The sequence below is a fragment of the Rhynchophorus ferrugineus genome, unplaced genomic scaffold, assembly GCF_030347505.1.
Source record: "Rhynchophorus ferrugineus isolate W39M unplaced genomic scaffold, kcgeb_rfMv2 rfM1, whole genome shotgun sequence".
NCBI classification, from domain to species: domain Eukaryota; kingdom Metazoa; phylum Arthropoda; class Insecta; order Coleoptera; family Curculionidae; genus Rhynchophorus; species Rhynchophorus ferrugineus.
The window spans coordinates 19,100,790-19,126,078 of record NW_027472580.1 but is presented as its reverse complement, the minus strand read 5'-3'; the positions used below and the strand labels follow the sequence as shown (position 1 = coordinate 19,126,078).

The 25,289-nt window shown below is 31.2% G+C and overlaps 1 protein-coding gene and 1 long non-coding RNA gene across 4 annotated transcripts in view; one reads left to right on the top strand and one right to left on the bottom strand.

The window, feature by feature from the left end:
- LOC143204955 (uncharacterized) overlaps window positions 1-22,403 on the bottom strand; it is a 68,565-nt gene extending 46,162 nt beyond the window's left edge. For 2 of the 3 annotated variants that reach the window (XM_076417934.1, XM_076417912.1), the window contains exon 1: window positions 18,988-19,201. The gene's annotated coding sequence lies outside the window, so the exon portion shown is untranslated. Of the gene's footprint in view, window positions 1-18,987; window positions 19,202-22,339 lie in introns of those variants that run through there. The other variant, XM_076417927.1, reaches the window with a different exon arrangement.
- LOC143204982 (uncharacterized) lies at window positions 13,874-19,131 on the top strand. The gene is made up of 3 exons (XR_013007713.1): window positions 13,874-14,995; window positions 15,052-17,397; window positions 18,162-19,131. It is a non-coding gene; the product is annotated as an uncharacterized LOC143204982 (long non-coding RNA).
- Window positions 22,404-25,289: the final 2,886 nt, after the last annotated feature.

The window sequence follows — 25,289 nt, the reverse complement described above, 5'->3', positions numbered from 1 at the left end:
ATGAAAAAATGCAAGATTCGTAACGAAATATCAATAGTTTATTAATAGATACACGTACACAATCTTGCAAATCAATTTTATAGTCGACCGAGATTGTGATTTTTAATTTTATTAGAAATATGTGCAAGTGTTTCGAATTGTGCAACATCAATCCGTAGCACATTTGGAAATAGTCCAATAATATGCTGTTACTCAGTTCCGTAAAAACACATAACTTTTACTCATACAAAATCTATTTCTAATGTATGTACTGAACTTTGTCATAATAATATTCTATTATTTGTAATGTTTCCTTTGCTGATCATTTATGACCAGGGATGAGCAGTATTTCAATTATTTAGGATTTTAATACAAATACATATTTTGTATTTCTCTGTCAGCTACTTCTTAAAAATGTAATTAGTATTTCAAATACTTATGACTTCAAAATACATTTGAGTATAAACACCTAAGGGGATCTTGTTAAAGGTGGTGTTTCTACAGAAAATAACGCCCGATAAGCAAAATAGAATACGGCAATCTTTGTGGCAATGCAACAGAGTCTATAAGACTTATAGAGACGTATGCAAAATTCTTGAGAGCAATAGTGATAAGAGATTTTAACTCTTACCTATAAATTATTGTGGCTGTATAATTAACTGTAGTTTTTAGATATACTATAATGTTAAAATGAATTATATTTGATAACATTTTTGTTCAATTATTTCATTTAGATTAGAACTAAAACTCAGAGTTGATGCGGCAATATTGCAATGTTTCTACGTCACAAATATCCATGACGCATTACTAAAAAAACTTTGAATAGACTATATTTGTTGTCTGTTAAATGTCAATGCTATCTTTATTGTTTGTTTAAGTTAACGTTAAAGTTATATTTACGACCTATTTAGTCAATCAAAAAAAAATTGTAGAAAATTAAATATAAACCCTCGTTCATCTCGAACATAGTAAATGAACTCGTAAATGAACGGAGAGGTTAAAAAAGGTCGAATAAAGTCCTAGTTCGAACACAGTATAAGTAACACATTTCCCTCTCTAGAAATATTAACGAATCGGGTGGTAGAAAAGGGTGATAGATCCAGCCTTTTCTCAAACTATCTATCTACGGTAAAACCAACACTTTCTCGACCATAGAACTAGAATATTTGGAGGAATTCATTGATATATTTAAACAAAGTTCTGTAGCTTCAGGTTATATTCAAGTCAACAATGCTTACTGTGGGAAACTTCTGCCTACTTTGATAAGTGTAAGAATCAGATTAGATCGGCTGCAGGATAGCAATTTGAGATATTTTACTGTTATTGCATCACAACTAAAAGAGAGTTTAGAAACGAGATTTGATACTTATCAGGAGTAGAAAGATGCCCCAACAAGAAGTGTTTGTTTCATAATACATTTAATAATCAAGAGTGTTCATGGAAGAACATTCTTTTTTTACTGATTAATATGCTGGCCTTATAGTACACTTAGAATTATAGTATTCATGAAAGACTGATTAATTTTTCTTCCTAATTAATATGCTGGTTAGACTAATTATTTGACTTAAAAGTAGTTTGTATGTCGTCTTTTAAATACATGCGAGATAGTATATTGTAATTTGTATTTTTATTAAAGCAAATCATATATTTTACACAGGACTATTTATCATATACAACTGCATAAAATTCTTTAAATACTTTTCTCCGATACGTTTCATGTGCTTAAAAATAAACTATAAAAAATTAAACGTAACTAATAAATACAGAAATTAATTTTTTGTTAGACTCTATGGCGTTCTTTTATCAACCAGGGTTTATCTGGACTGGATCTACTGCTTAATGTAGGATCCGAACCACGGTTCTCGGCTTAAACCGACGAGCTGGAAAGTGACCAACATTCCAAAAGACATCCAGTTTTATTTTACATATATTATTAGAAAGGTCGCTGTCATTTGAGTGCCTTCTTGTCAATAATTTCAGGGGCCCTAATTATGATTGTAGTTGTCTTTTCCGTGGAAACTTCCCCTGGAGAAACCATTATAGCAATTTCGGCCTGAAAAATGTGTTATATCCATTGTACGATGGTGGTTGAAATATGATGGAGACAAACGCTTTAGATGGCGTTTTGAAACTCGTGACTTGAGTATGTAATAGCTGGGTCCCTTACGAACAGTGTGGCATAGTTTTCATCGGGCATGTTTCACGCGCGTGCTACGACCATGACTGAACGTTAAGTGTCGACAGCCGTAGCGCAACGTATTGTCATTCGTTTTTTAGTGTGGGAATGCATTAAAAAGACGGAAATTTTTCTGCGTTTACGAAATCAGTCCGGTAGTGAGTGCCTGAAGACTTCCGTGTTTAAATGGGCCAAGGATGACCGAACCGAAACCGTCGAGAACAAGCCGCATGATCGTCGACCGCGCACCAGCATCACACCAGGCAACATTCGCCGCTTAGAACAACTCATTTTTGAGGACTGTAGGATGAATGTTCTGGACATTTCGACTGAACTCAGCATCACTATTGGTAGTGTAAAGTCTATCATCCACGAACTCCTTCAATATCGCAAAATAACGGCGCGATTGGTTCCTAAACTGCTGAAATTTGAGTAAAAATTGTACGCGATTGAAAATTTGTCGCCGTTTGCTGACGCGATACGAGGCGGAGGGGGGCGGTTTTTTTAACACGAATCTTCACTACAGACGAGATATGGCTACACTATTACATTCCCGAAAGCAAGATGTCGTCTAATGATTGGAGGAAGAAAGAGGAAGGGACGCAAGTCAAAGAGAAGACAACCAGGTCCGCGGATAAGGATCTGTGCACGGTGCTCTGGGACCGGCGGTGCGTGCTATACGTCGATTACCTGCACACCCAACGTACTATTAAGGGTGTATACTACTATAACCTTTTGAAAGCACACGTGAAACCCGCTTATCGCTCGAAACGAAAGAGGATAACGCGCGCCATCACTCTGCGCGTTTCACACTCGATACAATATCGGAATTAGGGTGGGAGGTCCATATTAGACAGTCCGGTTTTATCACCCTGCGACTACCACATGTTTGGACCACTGAAGCATGCCCTCGGAGGTCAAAGAACACCGAAGACGAGGTAGAGGAGTTCGTGCGCACATGGCTGTCCGAGTTGCCCAAGGAATTATTCGATACCGGCATCAAAAAACTTCCAGAAATATGGACAAAATGCTAGTAACTAGTGAGACGAAATACCTAGAAAAATTGTACATTTTTGTAATTTTTTTCAATAGTAAATAAACGTGTCAACGTTGTAAACAAGAAGTACTTATCCAACAATGAAAGAAAGAAAAGGAAGTGTACCGGAAGGCAGTGTTTTGGGTTACGTTCTTTAGCTTCTCTAGACACGTGAGATACCACAAATATAAAATGTTACTATGGCTATATTTTCTGATAACACTTCGATACTAACTATTGGAGATAATAACGAAGAAGCAACTAGAAAAATGCAGCACTCGAAAAGGAGGTGGATAAATATTAACATTTCTGTATCTCTCATGGTCACTAAAACTTATTAAAATTAAAACTAAAACACTTAAAGAGTAATAATAACACAATTAATAGATTATGTTAAAAATATACTATCCATGAAATTTAAATAAACAATGAAAATATATACCTGAAAAAATCAGTAGGTTTATAACATTATGTTTAAATAATAAGTGACATATAGTATATCCAAAGTAGCAGTGAACATTGAACAATAATGTTAAAATAAATGATATTTTTTAAGATTTCTGTTTCGTTATTTTATTTTCATTAGAATGTTGAAAAATATAAAAGCTGAAATAAACTAAAAGTCAAAGTTAAATGCGGTAACAATGAGACGTTTTGACGTCTGAAATTGAGATAACTTGAGTTCACTACTACTTTGTATAGACTATAAGTAACTGCAAGTGAAAATAAAGAGAAATGACAAAAACAATCCCACACAACGCGAAAGAAAATTCTTGTATTAAAATATTGCAATTATATTTTCTTAAGATAAACTCGAACATTTCCATTCCAATAGAACAATTGCTTATGTTTAAAATATTACAAAACAAAAGTGAAAGGTAATTGTCACGCCTATCAAAATCAAGTGTCAAACGTAACAAATCCAAACAGATGTTTTAGTTAGCAACGCCTACTTTTAAAAAAATATTTGTACACGCTTTTCTTAGTAGCAATAATGATTTACATTTTATAATATTTGAAATAATTGTATTAACAGATACAAATGTTCAATTGTTAAATTCAGTATTACTTGGTATTAAGTTCTTACATGTATTTTGACCTGCAAAATCTAGTCGTGAAAATGCTAACTATCAATATAAACAACTGTTCAACAACAAAATCAAACAGCTGTTCTAGCTAATGACCGCCTACTTTAAAAAGTAATTGTACGGATAAGGCTAGTTCGTGGTAGTTATAGTAATTTAAATTTGGTATTATTTAAAATCATTGTATCAACAAATATAAATACACGATTTTTATATTCCGCATTACTCAGTACTAGGTGCTTATATGCCTTTTGATCAAATGTTTACATGCAATAGGAAAAAATTAAAAGAACTACTAAAACTACTATAGACTACCAAACATTTTCTACGGACTGGGCAGGAAAATTAAGTTTACTATGACAATCTCGAACGCAAAAAGTTATGGTTTAGTCCAGGAACTATACATTATCTACACCGAAATGATATATTCAAAGCAGAAAAACCATTTTCCTCAATTAACGCTTTTTCAAAAAATGATCAGAATACATGCAAGTACATTATTAATTATAAATTATGTATTTGTAATATAGTGATTTAATTGCCTAATCTCGGAATTATTATTATGGTAAGCAATTTGCTTGGAATGAGGTTTGAATCTCTCACTGGACTTTTTTTTCGGAGAAGTCAAAATGTAAAATATGATATGGAACAAGCAATTGGAAATGGTTTCTTGTGTTACTGCGAACAATTTTACCTATTCTTGTTGCGTTTTATTCCTCGTCTTCCAATTTTTTTGGCTGTCCAGAACGCTCTTTGTGTTCGCTGTCAAAATCACCAATTTAAAAATCTCAAAACCAGTATTCACATATTGACATCGATAGAGGACGGTTGCCAGAAACTTCACACAGTATTCGATGACCTTCAGCCGCCTTTTCCATCAAATTGAAGAAAAAAGTAAAATTAACGCACCGAAAGAAACTTTGTTCACACTTCGGCAAAATGACACATACTTACACTATATACCTTTGAAAATAATTTATAGGCCTTATAATTTTTATCACAGTAATAATAGTATTTGTCCTTCGCTAGTCAGGATTGTTATTCTAATCAATATTCCATATTTGTGTTATAAAATTAATTAACTGTCAAGATCAAGATAAAATTATATTTTTATAGAGCGCAATATAAATTAAATACTACATATCAATATCTTCTTCCCAATATTTTCAGTTACCCAGTCATGTAATATAATAAAAATGGTATTAGTAACAGTCTAATAATACCCATGTGCAATAACTGTTTTCGGAATATCAATACCACTTGCGGTTACCACTACATTTTTATTATTTGAGACCGCGTCGTTGTCTCAAATTCGAGTTATCACTTAATTCCTGTAAGGTTAAGACTGCGGCCGCAACATCTCATGTGTGTCATCTTATTAGTCATCCTTACGTGGGCTCATCAAAATTACGGAATTATTTGCTTCATGCCATAACAGATGGTTTCGTTTTATTGACCATAAAATCGAAAGAAATAAATCAACACAAAAACGAATTGATGTTATAGTGGGATCAGTTATTTTTTACTGCAGATATTTAATCAGGTCAACTTTTTTTTATTATGGTAAAATCTACCACAACCTTATTGTTATCTTTTTCCGAATGATATGAATGATGTAAATTTTCAAAGTTCTTATCTTTTAAGACAACAATTTGAGACGATATAGAAAAACTCTAGTACATAATACACCATAAAAAATCATAATTATAATAACGTTCCAGGCAACTGAAATTTTTACTATTTTACTAGTTTAAAGGCCACAACAACAGTTTAACTATTGTTATAGAATACAGACGCAAAATGTTAAAATAGGAGGTTCATTTGGTCACGGATAATACACAAAGTTGTTGATTAATTATTTCTTATATTAACATAACAACTGTAATGATTCATAAACAGTAGAGTGTATTTATAAGTTACCTTTTTTAATATACAAGGGTTGTATCATAAGTATTAGGTTGTATAACTCGATGTATTATGATCATTTTCCCAATTAAAAAGGCATTTATTGAGAAGAATTGATACAATATATATTACTAAAAATATTTTTATCACTTCTACAACTTTTTGCCATATTTCTGATAAGATGGCGATGCCATCTCGATAGACCATGTTGAGAAGTTGAACTAAGAGACTGTAAGTCTAAGACTTCTTTAAGTATCTGTTGGTTCCTTATCCAACAATTCATTGCTTTGAAATTTATTTGATCTTCCAAGTCATTTTTTTCCTTGACGTCAAATTAACCACTTTTAGGCCAAAACTAACGAATTTAAGACTTTTATCATCTTTATTATAAAAAACTTTATTGTGATATGCTAGTTTACCGAAGCGTCAAAGGAATCAAAATCTGGCGAATATGCTAGATGTTGAAACAGTCATCTTGTCATAAACCGAATCTTTTTCTTGAATTTTTATATCAAATTGATCCAAGAGGTAACCTATAGCAATATGTATTAGCAATAAGCAACTTATTCTATTAGTCTGGAGGTAAACAACTAACAAATTTCCGTTTTCAACTTCATAATAACAACTCACAAAATTCACTGATTCCAACGCTTAGTTACAAACTAAAGATTCCTTTTCATACCATCATTCTATGTAACAATAACGCTAAGTATCTCGGAGTGACAGTAAAGCTAAAGGAAACATTTTCAAAAGTAAATGAAATACACAAAATCACATCTATCAGTACAAAATGAATTACTATTATACAAGCAAATATTAAAACTTATGTGGACCTACGGAATTCAATTATGGATATATTCCATTGAAAATAATATAAATATAATTCAATCTTCCACGAAAAAAGTTCTAAGAAGTATAATAGGCGCACCCAGATAATATAGGTCTGATTACTTACACCAAGACACTTAAATAACACCAGAACAGAACACAGACTCATAAAACTAAACCAAACTGAGTAATATAGTTTAGTTTAAGTTTATTTAATAAAAAAAATAACAGTGTTAATACATAAACATTATTAGATTAGAACCTAAGTTAGAACCCATGGGTCCTCCCAGATATATATATCAAGATCTATGTTAAGCTATTGTAAAAATAAATTGTAGGTTAGTGAGCAGCGACTAGTAAAAAAGTAATAAAGAATCAAAAAAAAAAAAAATATATATATATATATATATATATATATATATATATATATTCACAGAATATTGATGCAATATAGTATGTTAACGTATATACAAAATTGACGCAAGTGCAATTAGTTAAACTTACTGTTTGGATAGTTCTTTGTTCTCTGATGCTCTGTAATAGCTCAATTTTTCATCAACAGTTAATAAATGAAAGCTAGCAATTGTTTATATTTTTGAATCAATGAAACACATTTGGATTGGATTATGATTAATGGCGACATCTATTTGCGGAAATCATTATTAAGGTCAAAAAAAAAATCACCAAAGCCCGGTCAAAGAACCTTCAGACAGTTCATCAGTTGATGAATCAACTCTTTTCAGACGTTTAGATGCGATAGCAGCATGGGTTAGTTCAGTTAGTCGTATTCATGGTCATAAAATCCTGCTGTGTATATGGTAGGACCAACAAGGTGTAATCTATTACGAGCTGCCAAAACCGAATAAAGTTGTTGCAGCAGTTTTCTACCATATTGTTCAGTATTGTTCACACAAGGTCATTCTCTTGCATTATAATGCTTGGTCACGTTGCAAGAGTTGTGAACGATACACTGTTGAAGTTCGAATGGGAAGTTCTGCCACACGCAGCGCACAGTTCTCACGACATAGCACCTTCTGATTACCACTTATTCCACTAAACGAACTGCTTCCCAGGCAAGAACAGAAGAATTTTTAAACGCAAAAGTAATTGGTTAGTCTTAATAATAAAAAATTGTATTTTTTTAAATTGCCAACTAACTCTAGTACTACTTGAGATACGCATTTACTCATTTAAAAAATTTACTGATAAAACCAAAGCATGTTACAATACCAAAAATTAACATTTACGCTTTAGAATATTTAAGTCATAATAATATGCGGCGTAAACAATAATAAATTGAATGTTAATATCGAAATAACAAGGTTTTATTTGTTAATACTGATACTAAGGTCACATAAATATCATTGTAAGCATTCTAATAATATGTTATTTTGCATAGTAGCCTTATCTGTGTAACTTTTTATTTTCGTACAAAAATATTTATAATTAATATGGTTAATCTCGTGGCATTTGAGACAACTTTAATGCAAACACATTTTATTATTTCCTGTTGCAATTATGCCATTTTCTATTACATTTATCATATTAAGTTGCATAAATATTTAGTTGTGAATAAAAATTCTCTGTTTCTATCATTTATATACAACCTTATATAAAACAGCCATTTGCCGGCTTGGTGGCGAAGTGGTAAAGGCGATGGGACCGTCCTCCTACTGTTGCGATAGCCGCGGGTTTGAATTCTGCTGGGGCATGGTCGTAAATTTATGTTTGTGATTGTTTAAAATTTGTGAATGTTCTAGGCAAGAGTGTAAAATCCGACACGGAAAATGATCCCAGTCACGCCAGTAACCAGGCTGGGTAAGACCGGATGTCTTCTGGGATAATTTCTAAAGTTGGTCACTCGCGAGTCAGTAGGCTTAATGCTGAGGACCGTGGTTCGGAGCCCACGTTAAACTTTAGGCCCAGTCCAGGTAAACCCATAGTTGGTAAAAGGAGACTTTAAAATATATTAAAAAAAATAAAAAATATAAAAAAACAGCCATTTAATAAATTTAGAAAACGAGCTCCACCATAATAGGACAACTAAGAATTTGACATTTTTGAAAAACTTTGGTCTTTACTTATTTTTTCATCATTTTTTAAAAATCCTAAATTCACCATCTTATAGTTCTTGACTTTAATTTGCTTTTGGTAATCTCTTTATTCTGTTTCTTTTTAGGTAAAAATATTTTCAATAATTTTTTAATTTCTAATTACTTCCTTTTTGTCATTATACGACACGTTTCTTGAAAATTTTGAGTAATTATGTTAAACTTTAAAACATTATTACGTTAAAACATATGAGATTATACTTGAAACATATTATTTTATGTTAAATATTTTATTTTCATTAACGATACATATTCTAAAATCCTTTCTTCTTCCCAGTAAGCCCGTTCTTTGTATATTTTCGCTTATGAAAAGAATCTGAAAGAACTCTCTGAGACGTCCAGTAATAGCCTAATATTATTTAGAGATGTCATTTTTCTTGGTATCGTTTCTCCATCTCTCCGTGTCCTTGTAAAATCGTTCACCTTGCTCTTCACTCACTTCTTCCAAAGTTTCCACCAAGTATTCCAAGTGAGAATGAAGTAAATTTTCTTGTAAATTCATTAGGCAAATTAAAGTTTGAAATGTACCCACAATTATTTTGACGATTTGTTTATAATTATGGTTCTTAAGATTGTTTATTTCTCTATGAACTATTTAATGGACGTCTCACTAGCTCGTCTGTAGTAGCCTAATATTATTTAGAGATGTTATTTATCTTGGTATATTTTCTCCATCTCCCCATGTCCTTGTGAAATCGTTCATCTTGCTCTTCACTCACGTCTCCCAAATTTTCCAGCAAGTATTCGAAGTGAGAATGAAGTAAATTTTCTTATAAATTCATTAGGCAAATTAAAGTTTGAAATATCCCCACAATTATTTTGACGATTTGTTTATAATTATGGTTCTTAAGATTGTTTATTTCTCTATGAACTATTTGATGGACGTCTCACTAGCTCGTCTGTAGTAGCCTAATATTATTTAGTGATGTTATTTATCTTGGTATCTTTTCTCCATCTCCCCATGTCCTTGTGAAATCGTTCATCTTGCTCTTCACTCACGTCTCCCAAATTTTCCAGCAAGTATTCGAAGTGAGAATGAAGTAAATTTTCTTATAAATTCATTAGGCAAATTAAAGTTTGAAATATCCCCACAATTATTTTGACGATTTGTTTATAAATATGGTTCTTGAGATTGTTTATTTCTCTATGAACTATCTGATGGACGTCTCACTAGCTCGTCTGTAATAGCCTAATATTATTTAGAGATGTCACTTTTCTTAGTATCTTTTCTCCATCTCTCCGTGTCCTTGTAAAATCGTTCACCTTGCTCTTCACTCACTTCTCCCAAATTTTCCACCAAGTATTCGAAGTGAGAATCAAGTAAATTTTCTTGTAAATTCATTAGGCAAATTAAAGTTTGAAATGTCCCCACAATTATTTTGACCATTTGTTTATAATTATAGTGCTTAGGATTGTTTATTTATCTATGAACTATCTGATGGACGTCTCACTAGCTCGTCTGTAGTTGCCTAATATTATTTAGAGATGTCACTTTTCTTGGTATCTTTTCTGCATCTCTCCATGTCCTTGTGAAATCGTTCACCTTGCTCTTCACTCACTTCTCCCAAATTTTCCGGCAAGCATACGAGATAAGAATGAAGAAAATTTACTTGTAAACTTATTAAGCAAAGTTAAGTTAAAGTTTGAAATGTCCTCAGAATTATTTTGATGATTTGTTTATAATTATGGTTCTTATGATTGTTTATTTCTCTATGACCGCGTTAAACGCAATCCATTTTTCATTTTGAGGATTCTTCTCAGTCAGTCTTATAATATTTGGTCCAATGAAAATACCTTCTTTAGCATTGCTTCTGAAGCCTGGAAGTTTGGAACTATATATTTGAAACAATCTTAATTTTTGGGAAGTGATTTTCCAAATTGCTTCATCAATCCCAATTATATGCAGTGCAATACAAAATAACATCATGTGAAGGCACCAAGGATTTCTCGGAGGACGTTCTTTTTACCAACTTTAAGCTCCCTTGACGGCCAACTACTCTTGATCCAGTGATTTGATCGGTCTGTGCTAACCCATAGACACAAAAGCATGGAAATTTAGTAAACCCAGCTTGCTGTCCGGTGAACATGCACCAAATTTTAAAATAGTTACACACCTGTTGACCATCGTCTTCATATTTTAATTGCGAAGAACCAATTTCAAGTTCTCCTAGGTTTTTCTGCGGTATACGGAATGACCTGCAGGAATATCCGGGATTTTTTTCCGTATTATATAGAAATCAAAATATATACACTAATTCAATATATCCATATTTACGTTTACAATCAATCAATTAGCCGGATTCTTGATTAAAAGTGATTGGTTAAAAAACTGCATGCAAGTGCAACTTTTTAAATCACATCAGATGTGAGATAATACAGATACGATTTGTTAATAAATATCCACAATAGTAAAACCTATGATGCCACTGTTACTGTTTATATTAAAAACTCTAAAGATGTGATTGTTAAAACTTGCTATATCAGTAACAAAACAAACAAAGATTTTAGCATGTAAGACCGTGAATTAGTTAATTAGCGTTGGAAACTATCGATTGTAACTGACTACTTTTTACTATCGACTGTTTCAGTCCACTACTTTCAGTCGCTATTTCTGGTCCGACTGATTTTACTACTAATTACTATCGACTGTTTCAGTCGTGTACTTTTAGTTACTATATTCGATTCTAATAGTTTCATTCGACTGATTTTTAACATTTTGGCTCTGTCGTCCTAGCCGCGACCTTAAAAATAATGTGCCGAATTTGTGCTTACATTAGAAAATTATATGTAATAACATATATTTGTTTTTTTTGTAGTTTGCTTGTAAATAACAATATATTGTACATTAATATAGCAGCATTTTGGAGCGTTATTTTATAAGATTATTAATGTAATAGGGCAAAAATAGTGAATGATAAATAATAAAATACTTTTTACTGTTTTTATAACAATAATAGTTAATATTTTTATTGATTGACTTTTTCCTTTCGATTTTTGTTCAAGCCTTATGATTGTAAAAACGTTTCTCCTAAGATCTTGAAAATTAAATTTTGATTCGAAAGGTTCCAGAGATTTTGAAACGATTTGAAGAACTTTTTACAGTAACAGTTGTTAAATTTAGTAAAAAAAATAACGGTAAAGGGGCGATCAACTATATTCAATATTTATACTGAATATTTCTAATAAATAAACTTTCTAATAGTAAAACTCTGCTTTAAGATTCAACAAATTGTTTTCATAGCTATTAAAAAGTATAGAAAAGAATGATGGTTGCGAAACGTTTTGATTAAGACTTACTTTATCAGCAGGTAAGACAGATAAATCTTTTTTATAACCTATTTTTATTATTTTATAAATTTTCTGTAGAATGCTGCGTTCAGCGAAACCTTATATGGTTAGGGAATATTTTAAAAGAGAATCCTCAACTTCTGCTATCTGCAATTAGATGTCATTAATAAAAGACTGAAAACTTTAGAAATTAACACGATAATTCCACTTTATTTAAAATAAAATTATACATTGCAACGTAATAGTATTCAGCAATTATTTTTTCCGTTTCTTTTTTTAAATTAGTACGAGAAGGAGTATGTATATCTACGTCTCATTTTAAGTACACTTGGAATAAATTAGAACATTCGAATAAGATATAACAACCAATTACATTTATTGTATTATGTCTTCATTGCTTTCTAAATATAAAAATTAAATACGATGAAACACTAAAATTTAACATTAATTGACACTGCCAATTACCAATTTAAATTGATTTCAAATTTAACTCATCCAAGCTATTATCTCCGTCCTTTCCTCTCTCACAATTTATACGGGAAGAATTTCTTACATTTTCGTCTGATATCACGAATGGAAAATATAGTCAAACCGTGCATATGACAATAGTAATTACTCTATTCAATCACTAGTTTTTTGACTATCGATTGTTTTAATTGTTTTGCGACTATCGACTGTTTCGACTATTTTCAGTCGATAGTACGAACACTAGTTTGATGCATTTAAGGTTTGATGTTTTGAATAACTAAAAATGGTAATTGGTAGTTCTACACAATAGGTAACTATACTGAAACCCTTATAAATAAATATGTTAAATAATAAATAATAATTAAAAAATATGTTAAATAGATTTTTTTCGATAAAATACCACACTTGTACTTTTTAGAAAAATGCAAAACTGATGATTTTATATTACTATAATTGTAAACCGAATAACGTCTGCTAACACAACGAAAAGCAGAAGCTCTGATTATAACACATAACAATATCTAAAAATAAATTAATTTTCAAGGTCCAAAAATACAGGTTGAACTATCTGCCAGGATGTCTGTTTCAGATCATAGCCATCAACATGAGTATACAATAAACTATTAATAAGTCTTGCACAACAGGTACTTTCAACTAATTATAATCCCGATACTAAGAAAGCTCGCGTTAAAATTACGAAACCTCCATCATTTTTATGCCCGACATTAGTTTCTTAATTGACAAACAAGCCTAATGTTTAATAAAAATTAAATATAACCTAAAAATTCAAACAACTAAATCTAGCCCTCATCACGATTACAAATCGGTTGATTTTTATTAAGTATGAATTAAAAAATATGCATAATGTAAATATATAATAAGCAATTAGACAAAATATCAGAAAAAATTAAATCGTCAAGCTCATTGACAACAAAGGATAGTGTCACAGTAATTTTACTAGGAAAAACACTGATTCACGGATTTTTGTACTTTACAATTTTATTTTTCTATTTTTCTTGCATCAAATACATACTATCAAAAGAGGACCTCACTTGAAAACTAGTCAGATGGAGCATAATAAATTTTCAGAAAGCTAATGATTATAATAAACAATTGTTCAGCAGTTCCCGTTCAATATAATTTGTTTAAAATCTTTGTAAATCCACAGTATATTTTTTATCTTAGAGATTAATGACAACTTATGTATGACAGCTAATTAATACCATTAAATATAAAATAACGTTTTCATATAGTCTAGACTATCATCAGTGTCATATTTTAATAGGTAAATATGTTGGGTCTTGCATAACATCAATCAAAAAAAAATATAAATAACATATTTATCAGATAAATAACGTTGAAAATACTACAACCACTTTAATAAGTTTTATAAAATATTTCATGACATATATTTTTCTACTCCAATCCTACTTTTCCACGCAAAATTCACTTAATAATCGGGGAAAAAAATCCAAAATAAAAGTTCGATAACTTTCTACGAAAGTCTTTGTTTTTAATATCGATATTTTTCTTTGCAACAAAAATTTCAATACCCTCATTTACAAGCATCGATACTTCTTTGGAAATATAGAAAAATATCGATATATCGGGCAAAAAAAAATATCGGTGAAAAGTATATATATGTCGATATTTTTCGACATTCCTAATATGGAGTATTATTAAAATCAATGTGACATGGTTTATCTGGCATTCGATTTCAAAATGCTGAAGATGTGCTAAATCAATTAATAGATCGCTGCTAAAGCAACATCGTTTTTCTTGACACTGTATCGCAATGTTTCCAGAAAGATGGGGGAAAGTTATAGGAAATAATCGAAAATATGTTGATTAATATATATTGTAGTGAAATAATTACCATTACTTCACATAAAGCTCTCGTATATTAAAAAATGCCATATCTTACTATAATAGTTTCATATTATTATTTCACACTTGTATTACTAGGAAAGAAATATGAAATTCTATATACAGAAAAATTATTTTTGTTTTGTCTGCAAATAGTTTAATTTATATTTGAATTTGTGTCGATCTGTACAAACATAAAAAAAAACTGAAAAGTTATTGCATAAAACACATTCTTTCATAAGCAAATATTCTGGTTTTTTATTTTCTTATATGGTTGACTCGAACTGATATTAAATAAATCTTTTTTAGTAGTTAATAATAAAACGGTTTTATGAATATTGCTAGATACCAGCAGGATGCAATATTTAAATTACTACGTATTATATAAATAATTAATATTCCTATTAAGATTACTTATCATTATAAACAAGTTACACTTAAATATCAGTTGTTTTGAAGCAAAAATCATACCTCTTTTGTTAAAAAGAAAGAGATACAGTTAGAACGCGTTTTAGTAAAATTTTCGGTACAATTGACAAAAAACCCTTTCGTAAATCGAAGAATAAGCTCGAAAATAAGCCAGCGCAAGCGTAAACCAAACTAAACCGGCATAAAATATCGCTATCAGTTATATTTATGCCGTTCATTGATACAATAACAATATCGTTATAGAAATATAAACGCCGTAAAATGATTTTGCAATATAACAACACTCGGTTATATATAAAATCCACTATTATAGCGATTTATTGTTAGATATTCCAACAATTCAATGGAAATGATCATCTACATAAACTTTAAATACAAATTTACTAAAAAATTACTTTAAACTAATTGAAGTTGATAAAACTTTAACTGTAAAAAAACCATCGAGGCAATGGAGGCCGGTGTATTAGCGCTGCAGTGGTGCAGAGCCCCAATTATGTAATCTCACTAAAATACTAAATATTTTCTACCAAAAAGGAAATTGCTTTTAACATTCGCGAATTCTTTTTATAATAAATGATAAAAAATTACAATGGAAGTGCGAGCCGGAAGTAACGTGAACTCAGTAATTTAATATCCCGACCAGATTGACCAGTGAATCCAAACCAATAATTCACCCCAACGAGTAGAAACGTTGAACAAAATTGTTAGAATTGTTAGCAGAAGGATTCCCCACAGCTCTCCAACTCGCTGGAACTTTAATATACGGACTATTAATGTTATGTCTGAAAATAGAAACCATCTCATTGGGTGTATGGATGAAATAGAAGATCAATTCTCCAGCAATATAGTCTGTAGTGGAGCAGCCTTTATTTGCCATACATGATTCGATCTTTAATTTTTAACTAATTCCTCTTGAACCTTTAACGAGCGTAATTCAACATGTTTGTATGAAGTACTTCGAAAGATTGTCAGTGCATCCCAACATACTCGCTAACCAGCGACAAATATGTGAATAATGCGACGTGATAGTGAAGTGCGTAGACTAAAACGTTTAACACCACCTAATCGCTTAATGAAGTGATTTTCTAAATGCCATGTAGATATAACATAGCCGATAGGGCAGATTGTGAGATCAAAAAGAGCAAAAAAAATTTTTTTTTAATTAGCTAACTTTTATCCATCATGTGATGCCCACGTAGATATCCTTTTCAACCAACTGCAGTAGTACAAAAAACAGTAGGTGTAAAAGGAACATAATATAAAATATAGTATAAAAGGTAGAAATAATATTGATAACATCATTAGTATCGGAAGCATCAGATATAATAAGTCCTGAGCCACCAGAAAATAAACGCAACCGTCCGGAAAACAGTAAATTTGATCGCCGAATTTCTGCTTGTGTCATGTAATAATAAAATGTGCGAAAGATCGATTTTATTTTAAGAAGCATCTAGTAGTTGCATTAATTTTTTTTGGGATACCTTTGAGAGAATTGCGACCAATTTCCTGAAGATAAACACACTTCCATATGTTCCTTTTACCCACACTTGATAAAGATCGATTACGAACTGAACTGTGAGTTATTTATTCAAGAAATGATTGCAGAACATTAAATGGTGCACTACCTCTTCTAAAAGGTTTAATGGTAAACCATCTAGGAGACACGTTGAAGAAGCCTAGACAATCATTATAAATCGTGGTATTAACAACGCCCATGACAACATCAAAGGCCGAAAAGTGTTTCTTAACACTAAATCATGTTTTGATCAAATTCAATGGCCGAAGATAGTTTAACAACTCATTCCACGCTATCTATTGAGAAGCAATGTATCTCCGATATAGACAATTTAATGACCAAATTTGCGAACAGAAAATAACAAAAGAAGGAACTGATTTATAAAAAATAGGTTTATTTTGTGAAAATTGCAGAACACCTTAAAATTTTTTTAGAAGCCGCCACTGAATCGAGGAATAGTTGAAGGGGCATATTAGCAAATAAGAATCTGGTAATTTAAACCGAATTTTTGTTTATCGTCTAGTTATATTTTATGATCACATATCTACACCAGACCATAAGAACCAATTAATTCAGAGTATGTTCAATAAACAGACATGTTTTCTCAAAAAGCTCGAAAAATAATCTAGAAAATATGTATAGCAAGATGTCAAAAATTGTAATTGAATAATGTGCGACTCAGTTGTACCTGAACTTATTTCCTATAACAGGTTAATTGAAAAGTCCCCGGCCTGACACATAGATGGCGCTACTAGAATTAAATCCATATGTTTTCTAGTTATCCTCAAAAGATGCGTGTATAAATTTGACAGCTGTCGGATCATTAGTTTGTGAATTATAGCATTTTAGTGAAACAACTTTTGTTATGTGAAAAAAAATGGATAAAGAAGAATTTCGCGTGTTAATAAAATATTGCTTTTTGAAGGAAAAAAATACAGTTGTAGCAAAAACTTGGCTTGATACCGAGTTTCCGGACATTTCCCCAGGAAAATCAACCATTAAGGATTGGCATGCTAACTTTAGACGTGGTGAAATGACCACCGAAGACGGTAAACGCAGTGGACGCCCAAAAGAGGTTGTTACCGACAAAAATATATAAAAAATCCACAAAATGATTTTGAATGATCGTAAATTGAAATTGAGTGAAATAGCGGATTAGACTTAAAGATATCAACTGAACGTGTACACTTTTGACCAAAAACAACGACGAGTTGGTGATTCGGAGCTGTGTTTGAAAATGATCAAGCCTAATAAACCCGAGTTTTTGCCTCGATATGTGACAGTGGATGAAACATGGCTCCATCATTTCACTCCGAATTCCAATCAACAGTCATCCGAGTGGACTGCACACGATGAAGCCGCTCTAAAGCATGGAAAAACGGAACAGTCGGCTGGCAAGATTATGGCGTCTGTATTTTAGGACGCGATGGAATAATGTTAATTGACTACCTGAAAAAGGAAGGACCATCAACAGCGACTATTACATAGCGTTATTGAACCGTTTGAAGGACGAAATCGCCGAAAAACAGCCGCATTTGAAGAAAAAGAAAGTGCTGCTTCACCAAGAAAGCATCATGTCACAAGTCAGTAAACGATGGCAAAAATCCATGAAATGTGCTTAAAATTGCTTTCTCCTCCACCGTATTCTCCAGATATGGCCCCCGGCGACTATTTCCTGTTCTCAGATCTCAAAAGAATGTTCGCTGGGAAGAAATTTTCGTCGAATGAAGAGGTGATTGCCGAAACTGAGGCCTATTTTGAAGCAAGGGACAAATCGTACTACAAAAATAGTATCGAAAAGTTGAAGGGTCGCTATAATCAGTGTAGCACCCTTGAAGGGAATTATGTTGAATAAAAAAAAGTAACCAAAAAAATATGTTTTACTATGGTAAGCCGGGGACTTTTCAATTGACCAGTTAATATTGACCTCAAAATAGAATCTTAGGTTTTAAAAAATATTAACAAATATTTGATGAATATTCGAAAAAAACAACAATCTTCGAGCTAACGACGCAAAAACCAAACAACTTTCAACGAATTATAAACGACAATTAGAACAATTAGAGCTATATACAATGTACTAACAATTTTATTTTCATTCATTAAACGCGGATCAAATAAAAAGTAAAAAAACACAAAACACCGTCATTTCTCAAGTTAGCGAAAACGAAACAATATTGGCAAATTTGATATCTATTAATAAAACGTTTAATTTGTTTGTACTGTACGGACGATACGATCTCTTAAAGGTTACCAAAATATTAGATCATCGCGTCTAAAAATACGAGTCTTCGTCTTACCTAGGTTTCGACGACAAAGTTCCTTTTCGCCGCTGTCAAACAAAAAAAATATCTACGAATAACTACGCCACACTCGATCGCCGCGAGATTTCCCGGACGATTTTTCACCGCAGACTGTTCGCGCTGATCCTTAACGAAGCGAAAGCACCGCTCCAAAAATCGCGAAACTTATTGCGCGACTAGTCAACAAACCCAAACTTTGAATTTGGTGCCTATAAGACGATCGGACGGGTTCGAACGGAGCCGGTAATGTTCGGTCGTTTGTTGACCATCAAAACTGACCGTGATATATATCTTAGGTGGCCGTGGATGTATTATGTTCTACGAAATACGAACGAAATTTATCTTAAATTATATCCAGAGAAGGTCGTGTTGTCAAACAAACACATGTTGATTTATATGTCGATTTAAAAAAAAAATACAAACATATATTCGATTTAGCCTAATTATGTCATGTAAGGTACGTCATAAATGACATTAATAACTATTTAATATTGCATTTGTTGCAGGTTATTTTTAAAATTATGAATATTCGTGCTATATAAAATATTATTTATGGTATTTATGTTAAAATATGCTGGTTAAAATTAATTTACTCTATGTTACGACAATGCAACTGTCCGTTTGATAATTAGCTTGGCGCTTTCTACTTAATTTGTTCGAAAATCGATGCTCTGATTGGCGTTTGCTTAGATGTTAGTCGTTTTTCACAGAACGATTATTGAAGTCGGTCAGAAAGTTATTGCATTTAGACCGAACTGTATTATTTTTCAATAATGCACTTCCTATTCTAGAACGGCAACAATTAGCAATGATAATCCACTATTATAATGTGACTAACAAACAAATGCATTTTAACGTGAATCATTTTAGTTTAGAAATATATTTATTTAGGACCTAATACAATATAATGTTACAGTATATAGTATAATTAGTGTAAGAGACAGTATAAAATGCCCAAATAAACAAAAGTGGTGTATAAATAAAATGCAGGGATACTTACAAATATACAAATACAACGAGATAGTTTTAAAAAAAAAGAGTATAAAATATAAAGCGTAAAATATGGACAGTTTAAAATGCATAAATTAACATATAACGGTACAAAGAAATTAGTATAAAATTTTAATAACCTTGATCATAAAAAGTCAATTGAAAAGTCCCCGGTCTACCATGGTAAAACACATTTTTTATTTTTAAAAATATATGGATTTTATTCTAGTAGCGCCATCTATGTGTCAGGCCAGGGCTCAGGACAATTATTACAATCGCAATATAATGGTCAATAGGTGCGCAAGTTTTATTTAATTTAATTTAATTTAATTATTTATATATTTATTTTTTGTTTACTCTCCATTTTCCTGCAAGAGGTCAGTTCTGCAGCATCCTGGCATGAGCAAAAGGATTCAAATTTGCAACGTTGCCAGTTGTTGAAAATTATACGTACATTTGAAGAATATAATATAATTAGAATAAATTGTCTTGAATTCAGTTAACATAATATTTTAGATATTTTTAAACACTTTTTACACTTTTTATTCAGTTTTAATGCCGTAGGATCACTACATGACCAACGAGCTGTGATTTTGATTAGATATACTCACATAAAGGAATTCGAGCCATCTGTACTATTACTATCAATGGTCAACTATTCCTAAAATCTATTCAATTTGGTATATAATTGAATCCAATTTGCAAAATTTAAATAAATATTGAATGGATACGCACATGTATTAAATATGCTCATATATATGTTCAAATTAAAATTGTTATAATAGTAATATACAAACAATTTAGCATAACATCTAGCTAAACCTATTTATCTATTTACAATATTATTTTAACTACCACCAACTGATCACTATGAAGTCGGTGCCGAGCCCAAACAATACAAAAATAATAATATATGTGAATATAATATTTGTGACATATACAAAAAATTTAATTACCAACAAAACAATTCTAAATTAATATCGCATCAACTTCAAAGAGATCACTTGGTAATAGTTAATTAAAATAATATTTTAAAGAGATAAATAAGTTTAAGTAGATATTATCCATGCTAAATTGTTTGTAAATAGTAGATTACAACATACGTGTAGTAGATAGGTTTAATAAGGTTTGTGTTTATTTTTATTTAGTTTTTACGATTATAATGTACATATTTTATTTTAAAATGTTTTATTGTTTTAAAAATCTAAGTTTGATTAATTTATGATTTTTAATGATTTCCTTGTTTATTTTTTGAAGTCGGTTCAATTTTTTGTTAAAAATATTTTTTACCACAAAATTTCGAAAAAAATGTATGCTGATTGCGAAATATTTATAAATTACTAGGGGCTTGCATGTATTTTGAACAGCGATATCTGTTGATGAAAATGAGTTTAAGTTGAAATATCGATGCCACACAACCTGATATAACTCTCCATTTCGAAGGACTTGACATTCTTCTGCAAAAAACAACAGTTTTCCTTTTAGTATTCATATTTTCGACATTCATTACAATTAATTGATTTGAAGATTCTTATTGTCAAAGCCCATCAAGCACGTTTAGAAACTTATGATGATTCTACCATATTATTTCCAATTGTCGGTTGGATTTTGGTTTCAACGATCTGAAAGTGTTGATTTTGATAAAAACGACTGAAAATGATGATTGAAGTGTATCTTGAAGGACCATACAAGTTCGAAGGCAATAAATTGCAAGACTAATATATTGCACTATTTATTATATAACTAATGTGAATAAAATATACACTATATTTTTTAAGTGAAAACGGAAATAATTCATCGTAAAAAATTACCAATAATCCAACATATAATCCTAATATTTCTCCATGGGTTTTTTTTACTTTAAATAGCATCAAAGGCGCATTCCAGTATAGAAACTTGAAAAAATCGTTTTCCTAAATGTGAAACTATACCAAAATTTGGATTTTTACTATTTCTAAAAAATTCGTCAAAAAAATGGTAAAAAATTTCTTGTTTCTTCGAACAGCCATAATTTGGTGAAACAAAAATTATTCAACTTTTTCACTTTGATACAATAGAAGAATGTATCATGATGATATCAGTAAACCGTCTCGAGAGAAGGAGTTTCCAGAAAAACACGCTTAAAGGTACATCTCTAAATCTTCAATTTTGAAAAATCATTTTTTAAATGTTTTTTTTTTGAAATTTCTAAACTTACCCCTTTAAACCCCCTTAAGATAAAATACTAAAATCAATATATTAATGCTATTTTCGGAACTTTCATCCTTTAGGGCTGTTGTAAAAAAATATTTTAATTTCCAATGTTACTTGTTGAATATAAATGATTATTTCTACTGCATAATATACTAAGGTTACTTACTTTTTGGGTTTAAACAATACATTTTTTCTTAGCTCCGAAGATGTTATATGTTACAAACAAAAACACGACAAGATGATTTTGCAACATGACAACGTACAGCCACATGTTGCGCCCACTCGCTATATTTACCAGGCATTGCCCCTTCCCATCACCAGTTGTTTGTTAAATATTATTCTGATTGAGATGAACATGTTTTATAAAACGATAATAATGTTTCAATCAATCTTAATAATTCAACGGACAATTTACTAACATTCAAGCTTTTTTACTTTAAATAAGTGAATACTATAATACCCGGTATATAAAACACATGTATTATCGGACTAATAATTTAAGTAGCTGGCTGGGTTGGTGCAGCGATCAAGGCGACAGGACGATCGTATTAGTGCTGCGATAATCGCGGGTTCGAATCCCGCTGCGTCCTTGACCTAACTAAATTTATGTTTGTGAATTGTTTATAATTGTGATGAGCAAAAGTACCAAAAGCCGAAAAGGAAAATGATCCCACTCATGCCAGTAGTAACGCCGAAGACCTTGGTTTGAAGCCCAGTTAAGCAATAGGTCTAGTCCAAAAAAACACTAATTGGTGAAAAGTAGTGTTTAAAATATGACAAAAGACAAAACAATGTCTTATTTTTTCGAAGGAAGTCTTGACAGTTCTTACATAAGATTATTTTTTTTTAGTAATTACATATTACATTAGATATCCTTAGTACAATCTTAATTTACAAATTAATTAATTACTACTGTTATGTTGTACTTGCATTAATAGACAAGCAAGGCGAATACGGTATTAATAACAAGTCAATTGAAAAGTCCCCGGCCTGACACATGGATGGCGCTACTAGAATTAAATCCATATTTTTTTTAGTTAGCCCTAACCCTTAAAGGATGCGTGTAAAAATTTGACAGCTATCGGATCATTAGTTTGTGAATTATAGCATTTTGAGTGAAGCAACTTTTGTTATTGTGAAAAAAAATGGATAAAAAAAAGTTCGCGTGTCGCCATGTTTCATCCATTTTCACATATCGACGCAAAAACTCGGGTTTGTTATGCTTGATCATCTTCAAACACTGCTCCGAATCATCAACTCGTCATTGTTTTTGATTAAAAGTGAAATCGAGCGGCACCCACTTTGCACGGAGCTTTCTCATACCCAAATATTCATGAATGAAATGATGTACACGTTCGGTTGATATCTTTGGAGTGTCTGCTATTTCATTAAATTTCAATTTACGGTCATCGAAAATCATTTTGTTGATTTTTTTAATGTTTTCGTTGGTAACAACCTCTTTTGAGCGTCCACTGCGTTCACCTTGATGGTTGATTTTCATGGGACAGTGTCCGGAAACTCAGCATCAAACCAAGTTTTTGATTCAATTGTATTTTTCCCATCAAAAAGCAATATTTTATCAACACCCGAAATTCTTTTTTATCCATTTTTTCACAATAACAAAAGTTGCTTCAGTCAAAATATAATTCACAAAATAATGATCCTACAGCTGTCAAATTTATACACGCATCTTTTGAGGATTAGGGCCAACTAAAAAACATGGATTTATCCTATGTATCAGGCCGGGGACTTTTCAATTGACCTATTACAAAAACAAATGCATCACTTACTAAAAGCGCTGTTACCACAGGCAGATATATATACTCAATTTGTACAAATTTATTTTATGGGCAATGCGGATGCGGAAATTGATAGGGGTTGTACTCACTCAACAGTGAAGCGAACTATTGTCCAAGAACTACAACACATTTTTTCATCAGAACAACGACTTAGTCAAAATGTTCAAAATAGCATTTGATCAGATAGCATAATAAATTACATAATTTGCAAAAGTCCCGCTACCATTTTAATTATGTGCTATCTTGGTTATATGACGTTTAGATCAGTTTCGCTTTAACCATTATGTTGAGAATGAGCAGAAATAGTGACAATATTTATTGAAAATAATAGTTCCATTATTGCCACCCAGCGGAAATTGCGTCAGTGGTAGCGGGACTTTTGCTCCACCCTATAGAAGAAGTTATGAATTGTTAACAATACATTTGTAAACATTTCAAAACATTAATGAATATTAAGGTGTTTTAACGATTAATGCAATAAGATATGTGACTATATGATATTTTATTCTTTGAACCTTGTATTATTATTATTTACTTTATAGACCTAAGTTTTGGAAAATCAATAGTCAATTTAATGATTATAAATACATTCCTTTAATATATTTCCAAATTGAAAAAAATAAATTACTTAATTGTGTTCGTTATCGTCCTAATATATTACTTCATTTATTATTCCATACTTATGTTTATAATATAAAAATAGAAAAAGATCCTGATATTGATATGATACTGATTGATACTTATACTCTGAAGTTGTATTTGATGATGAATAGTATATTACACCAGAATTTTCGGCCCTGCTGCGCCTCGGCTTCGCCTCGGGGTTTATAATATAAAAATAGAAAAAGATCCTGATATTGATATGATTTTTTTTTTATGATGGCGATTTAGATTCAATTTAGTGATGGCGAAAATAATACCACGAACCCAGAATATGTACAAATCAAGGAAGTCGATCAAAATCAAAATGATATAGAAGGTAAATTGAAGGAGTCAGTCACATTTATGTTCATAATTGCCATTAATTACCATTAATTTCTAAACTGATGATTTTTTGGATAAAATATTAAAAGTACTAACAAGGTGTGCTGTATACTTTTGAATAAAACAGGTGAACAGAATATTAGAGGGAAAGACTCAAAGTTTGCTTTCAGTATAAGAAAGCAAAAAGACAACTCTGATAGATCCTATTAAATTGATGGCATTAAACAAATATGAAAAAGAAAAAAAACGGAAGATATAGTTTTGATTTGCAATGCACCAAAGTTTTATATACATATAAATATGTAATATTTATATTTGATATTAAATATATTT